The sequence below is a fragment of the Stegodyphus dumicola genome, chromosome 12 (assembly GCF_044657685.1).
Source record: "Stegodyphus dumicola isolate Sdum_Otavi_A_Nest chromosome 12, ASM4465768v1".
NCBI classification, from domain to species: Eukaryota; Metazoa; Arthropoda; class Arachnida; order Araneae; family Eresidae; genus Stegodyphus; species Stegodyphus dumicola.
Genome location: NC_140779.1, coordinates 32,819,482 through 32,832,064, shown reverse-complemented (window position 1 = coordinate 32,832,064; position 12,583 = coordinate 32,819,482).

Sequence of the window (12,583 nt, the reverse complement as noted above, 5' to 3'; positions counted from 1 at the left end):
TTTAAACAATTGAATATTTAAAAGATGTAACATAAATGTGTATTACAGTGCTACAACTTTTCCAGTAAACCTGGAGACTTCTGATTTTTTAATCTTCTAAACCGGTAAACCTAAAATTATGTTTTAAAAATAATTTTTAATTTATTATAATGTGGATTGCTTGTTTCCACTGTAGTTTTAGAAAAACTGTTGATTACTATCTTAATCAAAAAGGAAATATCAAGGAATGTTAATGACATATTCTAAAGAAAAGATAATATAATGGAATTTATAATTCTTAAAAAAAAAAAAAAAAAAAGTAAAGGCATTTTTGAGTGATTTCCGCAGTGTTATTATTTTTTTGCCACCCAGGCTGTATAGTGGTTAGTAATGCTGACTGTGATACCTATGGGTCCAGGTTCGAATCCCAGACAAGGCACTGTAAGCATATAGTGTGTGGCTCAAGGGAGCACTCGAAGAAATACAGTCAGCCAGACTCTCGAGAGGTTGGTGGTAGGGGAAGAGGAGGGGCAGACTCTCACTTACCTCTTAGGGTGTTCTCCTTTTAAACTGGGGCAGAATTGCACAGTTAGTATTGCAGGACTATACCTGTATTATCCCAATCTGCTATATATCCCCAAATCTGCTGTTTTTAAATTTTTAGCTTTTATCTAAAATTTTTAGCTTATTTTTAGCTTTTATCAATTATATAGATCCCCAAATCTGCTGGTTTTAAATTTTTAGCTTTTACTAAGAAAAAGGATTTCCGGCAATGAGTCAAATTTATTTAATTAATGAAATTTAAATTATACATATTCCATTCTCCCATTCATAATTGATTTTCTCAGCATATAAATGTATAAGAAAATTATAAAATGAGATTAGTGGAAGAGCATAAAATTTAGACTGTCTAATTAAATATTAAAGCATTTTACGTCAGAATTATAAACAGTTTAGTAACTTCTTGAATCGTGCATAAGTGAAATCGAGTCAATTTGGAGGTTTTTTTAAATGGTGCAGAAACCTCTCAGAAATTCCCAGATTTTCATATTCCAGAATTAAATTATTAAAATATTTATCCCTTTAATATGAGGGGTTTTTTTAAAATGCGATATGACAAATGAAAGAATACAAGTGTGGCAATTAAATTACGAGACTGGTGTCAGAAATATGATGTATTGCAAACAAAGTTACAACTAACATTTATCATCTTCAGCATACTCCCTTCCTCTATCTATACAGTGCTGCATATGTGCCTTCCATTGTTCAAAGAAATGCTGTAGATATTCACTGTCATCATCTTCAACAACTCTGATGTATTTGCTTTTACCTCTTCAGCAGACTGAAAATATGTTCCTTTCAATGCACTTTTCACTTTTGGGAACAGATAAAAATTACAGGAAGCCAGATCTGGAGAACACGGAAGATATTTGAGCACGGGAATGCACTTGACCACTAAAAAGTGTTTCGCAGATAGGGCATTACGGGCAGGCACATTGTCCTGATGCAGAAACCATGTGTTGTTCTTCCACAAATCCTGTCTTTTCTTCCCTACTGTTTCTCTCAAATTGATTAGGACTTCTTTGTAGTATTTTTGATTAATAGTTGACACTCAGGCACCCATTCAGTCATGATAATAACTCAGATATCGAAAAAAACAATCTGCATTGCCTTCAGTTTTGACCTTGCTCATTTGTGCTTTTACTTGGTGATATGGACACAAACTTTTGCATGTTCAATTCATCGTGCAAAATTTGTCTTACAATCTCTTTATTAATGTTCAGCATGTCTGCGAGTATCCAAATGCTCAGACATTCATCTTTCAGAACAATTTCATTATTTTCTAAAGGCTTGCTCTGAGCTCACAGATTGACCAGGACATTCATCATTTTCAGCCTGTTCCTGATCGTCTGAAAACCATTTGTTCCTTTCAAGAAATAAAAAGATGCCATTGCCAAATTTTTAAATTTCACAAGGAATTTGAGATTAATGTGCTGTTTGGTTTTGAAGCTCGCCATGATCGCAGCACTACTCACGCAATAACGTCCTCTACAACAAAGGCTGAAAAGTAAACTAAGGCAGACAGAAAGACGAAATGAACAGTGGCTGCTCTTGAAGGTTTAGTGTTACTGTCCAATACCAACCTTTTCCCATGCAGCAGCACACCAGGAGGTGCGCAGTATCATTATATAATTGTGCCTCGCTTCCTAATAAAACACAGTACAAAGTCTGAGATTCAAAGTCATTGGGACTTCCGTGATTCCATATTTAGGATTTTTCTGGATGTTAGGTCATCAGTTTAAATCTTTAAATTCTAGTAAGATGATACATAGAAATTATAAAATTAAAAATATGAAATAGTGAAGCATTTATGGTGTTAAAAGAACCAAAATTTACAAACAAACAAAAAATCAATATTTATTTGTTTGCTTTAATCTTTTCTTTCAGTGTAAGTTTAAGTTTTTTGTTCTTTGGACTAATACTTTCTCTTTGATTCTATAAGTAGACATAAATGGTATGATTCGTATATTATGATGTTCCATTGTTCAAGTCTTATAATTGCTGGGTCGAGAACTCCCACTAAATTGTCAGGCAGAATTTTTTCATTCTCCACAACTCCTTTATCACTTTCTTAACTATGGGTGGCGATATGTGTTTGTGATATCTAAAAACTTTCAAATCCGGGTCTATACCATCAGCTTAGCTAGCGTCAATGTGTTATGAGACTGACGACTGAAGAGGTGTTGTTCCGCTAAATTTTGTCTTACTTCTGTAAAACTCTGGTGAAGTTAAGGCTGAATTAGTTATTTATTATAATTACACTTATTTCCTGCTGAAGGCTTATCTGATTCCTGAATAAATAAATTCCCACATATGCTTAAGATTATCCAGGGCTGGCCCTAGACATTATGTGGTCTGGTGCAGTCTCTGTGGATCCCAAATCTGCTGCCAAGCACATCCCTAAATTCTGAAAATTTTGCTTTCCATTGGCTTCCGTAAATTCTAAAGATTTTGCCATTCCTTAGTTTTGTTGCTCTGTGCTATTTTAGTTTATTAAAGTTTTGCCTTCCGGTGGGCTTATCTGAATAACAAATCAGTTATTCTCAAGTCAGACAGCACTAAATTCAATCTTTTTGGCCTATAATCTATTTTACAAAACTTTTTTTTTTTTTTCACATGGAAAGAAATTTATGTTAGATATTTCCTCGTCAACACTTCACACCATATTTAGCTGAAATCTGCAATCATTGTCAATGTAAAAGGTTACCATACTCTTTGGTATTCAATTACTAATATTTAAAAAAGAAAAATTAGCTTAGACATTGCTGCATGTGTCATTTCTCAAGCTATCATGTGCTGATGAAACCAAAAATAATAAATAATGATTCACTAGGTATGCATCATTGATACAAATTACTCAGTAGGTGTAAAATCAAAGATGTTTCGTTTTGAGATATATGCCAAGGAAAAGGTGGCTGCTGAGCCAAATTATTAATCATACAGATTTATGCTAATAAATGATTGTTACTTCAGTATGAAGGTATTTTATTTAGTGGTAAAGTGAAATTAATAATCAGGATTCTCCACATGTTTTATTATGAAAAAATATCAAATGTGCATATGTAAAACATGGGGAGGGGGAAGAATTCTAAAAAAAAAAATCTTAAAGGTTTCAGATTTGCACAAAAGGGTTTGTTAAGGTTTTTTATGCTCTCACAGTTTACCAGTATGCTGTTGCAATTACATATGCTAAGTTTTTTATATATTTATTTTTTACTGAGCATCAGTTTCTTAACACTTACACCATATACTGTTCAGCAGCAGAATCATAGAAATTTTAAAAGTAGTATATGTTTAGAATTTCCAGTGCAGTTGGCTAATCATTTAATTAATTATTAATAATTGCTAATTATTTAATTAGTTATTAATATTAATTTTTTGCTGAGAGTGAAGTGTCAGTATCCACAAAAAATTGAATAAGTTTCTTATTTTGTTTTTTATGGCGTATATTGTTGACTTTTTCGATTTGCAAATTTTCCTGTAGCTTCGGAATTAGAAACGCTTTTCAACATAATCAAAATTTTCAATTTAAATTTTGATAAGATAGCTGTAGTAATATTAGCCTACAAAAAATAAGAAGCTAGGTCAAATTAGGAAGTTAAGAAAAAGCGAATTTGTAAAACTGAACTTCAGTTCTTGAAGTCTTATTTTGTCTCCCTTCCTCACCATGAGAAGAAAACCAGAATCAGCAACATTCCCATTCCAAGCAAATATGTCGTGGAGCTTCTTATTACTTAAGCCAGATAGAAAAATGCTAACTCTCTGTAACCACACGAAAGCCGAAAGGTGTGGTAGTGGTTGCTAACCTCAGTCAATGTATTGCCATTGTCCATGAAGTGATATCCTAATCAGCAGAAATGTGCAGGAATCTCAGATAAATTGTTTCTGCAGTACACCTGATTTTCTTGAATAGTACACTTTATTATTTTTACTCTTTGAGAGGGGAAAAATTCTCAAAAGGGAAAAAACAAATTTACTCCTAGTCTGGAGGTCCGGACGTTAGATCATTCTAGATACTGGACGTCCGAATTTCGAGTTAGATACCGAATTAATACATTTGGATTTACACAAAAGTTAGGAAATTTTACTTCTTTAATAGTTTAATAGGGAATGAATGTGGTATGATGAAAGCAATTGGCTGTTGTTGCAGATTTCACAACATCCCAGGAAGTATGCCAGTCATTGACAGGCGACATTCCTTATAACCCATAAAAAATATAGCCCTCTTAAAAGTATTATGAGAATGTTAATTAGGATTTCGATGATGAAAAGAAAAGAAAGTAGCAATTTAATAGTCCAACTGCCCAACCAGTATAGTGGTTAGCGTCACTGGCTACCGTGCCGAAGGGCCCGGGCTCGAATCCCGGAGAAGGTATGGATGTTTGTAAATATATAGTGTCGGTGTGGCATGGTGGCACTCCAAATATATGGCGAATCGAAAGTCCTCTCAAGAGTTTAGTGGTAAGGTAAAAGGGGGTGGGAAACACTCGGGCCCATTTCTGCGGGGTGGTCTTCATCAAAATAGGGGACGGAACTGAACAAGGTCTTACTGTCACCTATATAATGCTCAAGGTTCTTGCCAACAAGAGTCGCAGTCTTGCACTTGTTGCCACGTTGAATCTCGTGGGATTGTTCTGATGTTACTGTCAAACAAGTAACATAAGTCACAACAACAATGAAAGAATATATTCTTATGTCTAAATGGTTGCATACAAGGATATAAAACGCTAGTCAAAACTTGTACTTTGGTCTCTCCTGTAAATCTTCTCCTAATCGAACCTACACTTTACTGACTTGAGACGATTAGCCTCTAGCCAACGTGGCCAGGGAGCCAGCTCAGCTCCCATCTTTTGTCAGTTTCTCTAGAGCTAACTCAGGTTCATGCCATAGAATACCTTCCATGTGAGTTTCCCTGTGTCTTCCTCACAGAGGTGTAGCTAGGGTTTCATCGGCCGTTTGAAGGGGCGGAATGTGTCTGGATTTTTGCGTATTTGAGCGGTAGCACGCCAAATCGAATTGTCTTCAGTCATTAAGAACTCAATGTAGTGTTTCCACTGCGTTTGTTTGAAGAGACGGGTTTCAGTCCTTATCTCGTTCTGTATTTTGCGAAATTAGGCGCGCATACTGGGATCGCGCGACCTTTGCCAAAGTTTTCGAAAATGTTCCGCTGCTTAATTTTGGATTTAGTCTCTGCTGGAAGTCTGACACCCGGATAGAAGATTGGTTTTAAAGCCGCAGCTCTCGCTTCTTTGAGAATGGACTCCAAATTTAGTAAACACCTGTCAAAATCCGAATTGCTGGTAATTTTGATAAGGGGGTAGCAGTATGTTCCAAGATAAATTTAAAGTCGTCCCAATTTGTAGAGACTTGCTCCTGTAATTTTGAGTAACGATTTTGGATATCTAGGGTGATCAAAACTGTATAGTGATCAGAGTCAAGGTCTTAAAACACTTTTATTTCGTGCCTAAAATTGACATTATAAAAGGCAGCCTGATCAAGAACTGCAGGGGAACCTCTAACGGTAATAAGTCGGGAGGGTAGGAGCTGTGAACTGTATATGGTTTCTCTGGCACCGTGAATTTAGACTAATGCCATACCTGTTCCTGTTAGGGCAAAACCATGCGGTATGACATGAATTTAGGTCACCAGCAATAATTACCGTAATTTCCGGAAGAAACTTCGCGGCGTTTACGTGTTTAAAACTTAAATTTTCAGCGGGTGCGGCGTTTAGGTGCACTAAAAATAAAATATTTCCTACGATGGTCTTTGTACATAGTTTGGATGGCCTTGTCATTGTGCATAGACTGGTGCTATTCCCACACAAAAGACCACTCAGTTGCTTTTTGCGAATGTTATTTTGTTTACATTCTTTCCCTTGAACGGACCTACATGCCTTATTCACCCTAAACGAGATCTCAGAACAATAACATTTTCCCCCTTTCAAATCAACATTCTCATCAGTTTGAATAGTCTCTCTTCTCTGCTATTCGATGAATCTTCCAGGACCCATCCTCTCCCCACCCCTGCCTTTTCTGCAATTTTTTTCAAAGGCGGACACGACTCCACCTGCCTCGCAATAACGAACTCTGACGTATTTCCCCTTCAGCATGAATGGATTTTTCTTGGCATTCTGCCAAATACGGATCCCATCAGTTTGGGTACAAGTACTTGTTGGATAGTTTTCAAGTAAAAAGGGAGCGGAAAATTTTTGAAAATGTCTCTAAACGGTACAGAAGCTATACATTTCTTACCTTTAATTTATTTTTGAGTTACGGTTTCATTTCATGCATTTTTCTTAACTGGTATGTCATATATCAGGACTTAGGTTGAGTTTTGCATCTATACGGCCCACGACGATGTCACGCGCAATTTAATCTATTGCGGCGTTTCTGTGTAATTTTTATTTTTTTCCCGCCATTTTTCTCGAGTGCGGCATTTACGCTGATGCGGCCTTTCTTCCGGAAATTACGGTAGGTGATTTGATAATGATAAAAGTTTATCAAGATCACTGAGAGGAAAAGTACCCCTTCCACGTGCAGGCAGGTACGCCGAGATGACTGTTAGTGGGTGAGAATTTTGGAGGAAAATTTTGATAATTGTCGCTTCCAAAATACTTAAATCAAGGGGGTATCGTGTGATGCTTAATCGAACGCTTCACGTAGATACAGGTGCCACCACTTGCATGCCTGGCTAATGACACTCTCAGTCGAGTACATGTCATAATTCCCAATTTTGGGAGTTCTCCCTGGGGTAAGATGAGTGTCTTGAACTAATAATATGTCAAGATCGTGCTCTACAATAAAATCTTTGACCTCATCGATCTTATTGATGAGGCCGTTTGCATTCCATGTGCACATGGTAAGTTCTCTGTTGGTAATTGAACTTTGTCTTAAACAGTTGAATTTAGGGCCGTTGTAAAAGGTTACAGCTCTGAAAAACTTAAGACACAGGTTTAAAATAGCTGAGAAATCCTAATTTGAGAGCATAATACAGATTTCATAAATTAGGAAGGCCCTCGTAAGAGCGTCTGCCTGCCTAAGCTTTGACAGGGCCCTTTGGAAGGCTTGTAGTAGAATATGCCTATCTACCGCAGGATCGCGGGAGATTTCAATTAGGCATTTTAAAGTAGAGGAGAAAACATCCTCGGAGTCTCCACTTTCTACATGAATAACCGGGAGAGCTTTTGAGGCACATTCGCCATAGCCGCCGGATTTGGACCCTGATTTTCGGGTCGGGGCTCTGTAGGTCCTTTACCTAGGGTCGCTGCATAAGACAGCGAGCTTGTGCTTTTAGGTGCAGTCACAGTGGCTGGTTATACAGCTTTTGCTGGGGGTTTTGTAGTTTCCTGAGGGGGCTGCAGGAGCAGCTGCCCTAGGAGCATTCTTTTTTTAGCTCTCTGTTATTACCTGGGTAACGAGGACAAGATTTAAAGGACGCTGGGTGACTACCTCCACAGTTGCAGCAGCAAGCAGGTTGATCATCACTTAATGTGCAATCTTTTGCCCAGTGCAAGCCAGTGCATCTCACACAACGGATGTTACGGGTGCAAGTTTCAGAAGAATGAAAAAAATCCTTCGCACTTAAAGCACTGAGTAGGGCCTTTACGGTCTCTGTAAGCCTCAAATTTGACCTCAGCGCCCACATATCGGTGACGCTGTACAGTTGGTCTATGAAGGGATGAGCTCGGACTTGTATGTAAACAAGTGGCATAGGGTGTCTAATGCGCGGTTTAGTCAACCGAGCACACCTATGCACTTGGAAACCCCATGATTCCACTTCATTTTTGACGTCCTCGATTTCAGTTTCGTTAGGGAGGCCTCTGATAGCAATTTTGATAGGCCTGTCCTGCTTTGTCTGTTTTTGATAGGCAGTCTTGAATTGGATGCCGGCCTGCCGCATCCATCGTGTAACCTCCCTAAATTCTATTTCTGTTTGAACAAATAATTTTAAAAAAGGTCCAGTGAGAATGCACTTGATATTAGGGGCAATCTCTCGCAGTTATCTGTGTTCTCCACTGTTTGCTGCTCTTAACGTGAATAGCCGGAATGGAGGGGAGCGCTCTGTGATTGCGCCGAACTAGTTTGCCCTCCTGAAGTTACCCCGTTAGTAGGGGGTGATCGTTGAGCTTCCCTTGGCGGGACTGCGTCCGCTGTCTAAGAGGGTTTCTTTAATTCTCTCATATTTGTTTTTAGAAGTAATATTTTTTGAGTTTGTAATTACATCAGTAGGGTTACTATCATCAATTGTAATGATTTCTGGAGTTTTTTCCTGTTTGCGTGATGCGGGGGTAATAAAGCCCTCCGAATCTACGCTCACAGTCTTTCTTTTTCTGCTGGAGGCAGTAGTGGTATCTTGAGCCGAAGGAGTCGAAACTGGTCTATCCGCTTGCCTTTTTACGCTATGCGTGCAAGAAAAAGCTTTCAAGTTGTCTTTGAGTTTCACCTTACGGAGAAGAGCTTCTTTTTTGGCAGCCATTTTGGCAATTTTCTCGTTTTCTAATAATTGCTGGAATTCTTGTAAGGTGGTAGGGAGTTCGAATATCTGTACATTAAGTCGGTTTGCAATGTCGTTGATCTTATTAAACAGTATCTTATCCGCTAGGTCTAGTTATTGGTATCCAGGGGAGCTCCAGTCCATTTTAGAAACATTTTCTGCTGTTGAATGGCTTCAAACTGAGTTTTGAGTCCGTAAAATTCAGTAATAAGATGAGATCGGTCGTCTTGGGTATTATCATCAGATGGATTGCTTTCTGTACACGATTGCATGTTTGGAGTATCCAAAGGTAAAGCATTCGTTTGTGAATAATCACAAAATTCCATGTCGGCGGGAACTCGCAAGGCGAGCGACCATCCTCGTCCGCGTCCATACTCGGAATCCCAATCTAGTGCTTCCGTTGCCAAAATTTCCACCACTCGCAAAGCACTTGCAATATTGAAAATCGCCGTGTTAAATGCGGTCAGAATCATGACTCTAGAACTTGTCAAAATGATAAAATGAACCTGCTACCTTTTGCAAACTGTTGTCAAAATCATACAGCCTCATTCAAGGGTTCTGAAACACACCGTAAGCAGATTAAAAAATATGAACCCAAATCTCATGCAGATATATTTATTGTACATAAATCATGCCGAATCATTAAAATCAATTAACGGTCTGCACCTAAACATTATTAATGATGCTAAAAATGTACTAGAAGATTTAACTACTTTAGTTAATTTTATTAAGGACTTTGGAATTCGCTACTTAGCTCAAATAATCAGAAGACACGCCTAAAGCGTCAGTTAAAAAAATAAGTTTTGAACATGTTCAATAGTTCTTCAAGACTATAAAGTCAAATTTTGGAATGCTGCGTGCATTCGTAATAATACTAACTTTTTGTTTGAATACAATATTGACATTAGCTTGCTTACAGAGACATTCGCCACATCAGCTGACGGACTTAGTGTTAATAATTATTGGACGTATCGCTGTGATAGGCTAGGCTACAGAGGAGGAGGAGTTGACATTCACGTCAAGAACACTCTGCAATCATGCCTCATCTCAGAATGTAGAAATGGTGGTTTTGAAAGTGTTGTAGTTTCTGTAATTATTCCTGACTATGGTAATGTACATTTCTGTGCTTTGTATAATCCACTCAATAATAGACAAAAATCTTCTCTAGTGATAATCAGCAAGTTATCGCTGGCGATCTAAACGCTAAGCATATAGCTTGGGGATGTACGCGTACTAACACTAATGGACAAATATTACGTAATTATATTACTAACTATTCAGTTGCTCTTCAAGTTCTCGTGGAAAGCATGTACCGTCCACCTAGAATACAGAAAGCTGACATTCTTGACATACTTGTCACAAATACTTCTATTCCCATCACCTTAGAAATTAAATTTGAACTCACCTTGGATAGTATGCCGGCTATTGCCACCTTAGGAATTGCTAGTAAAGACGCAATTAGGACCGCACGCAAAACAAATTGGACGCTTTTTCATAATATTGTTGCGTTTTTTTTCTGACACCAGTTGTTACATTATTTTCTTCCTTCACGTTCATACGGGGTTTGTAGATTTGGAATGAATAACGACAACATTTGATGAAGTATTGAAACACGCTTTATTTACCAATATTAATTAGGACAGCTCCAAAACACTTTTACAGTTGTCAAAGATCTACTATACACTCGCTGGAAGAATCAGCGACACAGCCTTCAGGTTATCAGGCTATCACGGTGAAGACAGCTTCATTGCAAAGCACCAGAGTACAACTCCCGACTCTGCTCGGTCGTTCTCGGAACTCCACATACTCTCGAGATGCTCCACGCTACAACTCGCGATGCACTCGACGACACACACAGCACAGCTCCCGACTCTGGGTTCAGTGGTTCCCGGAGCTTAACACACTCTCTCGACGATGCACTAAGAGACTCTTCGATGCACTCGACGACCCACTCGGCATTCGCTGGCCGGCTGTCAACTCGATCGTCTCCTCATGGACTAACTAGATGAGACACACTAACTGGATACTTGACGAGGCACACTGACTGATTGCGGGCCAGCAGGGTTTATAAAGCTTTTGGCTTGTGTTCGAGAACATTCTGTGCTAAACCGGTAAGAAATCATTCCAGAAGGTTCTCCAACCGTCCATCATATATCGCCAAATAAGGCAACCCTGCCGTCTCTTGCCATTTTATGGCAACCCTAAAACTGCTTTTCGGGGAAGCCATCTTACTGCGCCTAGACATTTTGTAACAATATTATCAAAAAGCGTTCTGCTTCCTTTCCGATGTTAAGCAAGCATTAAGATATTAACAATGTTGTTAATGAGTTGACAAGCTGTATTATTAAAGCTTGCTTTGACTCTACCACTATCTTCTTGCTTTCGCACAACTGTGCAAGACATCCAATAAGTATTAGGCAACTTAACAAAGCTCGTAATAGGCTTCTCAAAAATTGGCATCGTACATGGGATCCAGAGCGGAAAAGAAGCATTAATAGATTAAAAAGAAAAATTAAGAAGCTTATGACTACGTTAATGATTTCAAAGTAAACATGACAGAAAATCTTAACATTAAAGATGGTTCCCTGGGGAAATACCTCCAAAATCTTAAAAAGGTACACGTTTGCTCCATGCCTATTCACACTGAAAATAAAATGGCTTATTCGCTCAAAAAAAGTTGAAGTCTTTGCAGAGCATCTTGAATTGCAATTTTTTTAACATTCATCCTATAGACACACAATTTAAAGAGTACGTTGAGGATTATGTTCAAGTATCTTCTGTTGCTTGTCTTGCCGACTTTGGCTGTAATTCCAAAACATCATCAGATACCTGAATGTTAATAAATCACTAGGGATAGACGATGTTACCAACAAAACGTTACGAAACCTTCCAAATAATGCGATTACCAAACTTGGAATCTTCTGAATGCTTGCGTTACAAACAGATTCTTTCCTGATCCCTGGAAGCAAGCTAAGATATTTTTACTTCCAAACCTGGTAAAGACGCAAAAGACCCGATGGCTGTAGGCCTATCAGGTTTTTGTCAAGTCATGGAAAAATTTACGAGAAACTTATCCTTAAGCGCCTTGAGCCCTATCTGCACCTTCTCCCAGTTGATCAATATGGTTTTAGGAAAAATATCAGCACCACCAAGCAGCTTGTAAGAATTATTGAATTCATCGGTGCGACGTTCCACAACAATCAGAGTGTTGCGCTCCTTATGCTGGACGTGGCGAAAGCCTTGGACCACGTCTGACATGAGGGGCCCAATTACAAATTAATTCAACTTGGGCTGAATTGGGACCTGATTCTCCTCATTACTTTCTCAAGCAGCGTACATTCGTTGTCGTTTAGGGAATGTTATCTCAAGACTTTAACCACATAAAATCTGGCGTGCCCCAAGAATGTATCGTCGGTCCGCTACTCGTATTATATCTGATTTTCCTCACCCAGGTCTTGTAAACTACTCATTATTAGCCTGTTACGCAGATGATATGGCTATCGATATCAAATCTTTTAACGTTAAACATGCAATCTTTAAAATTCAGAAT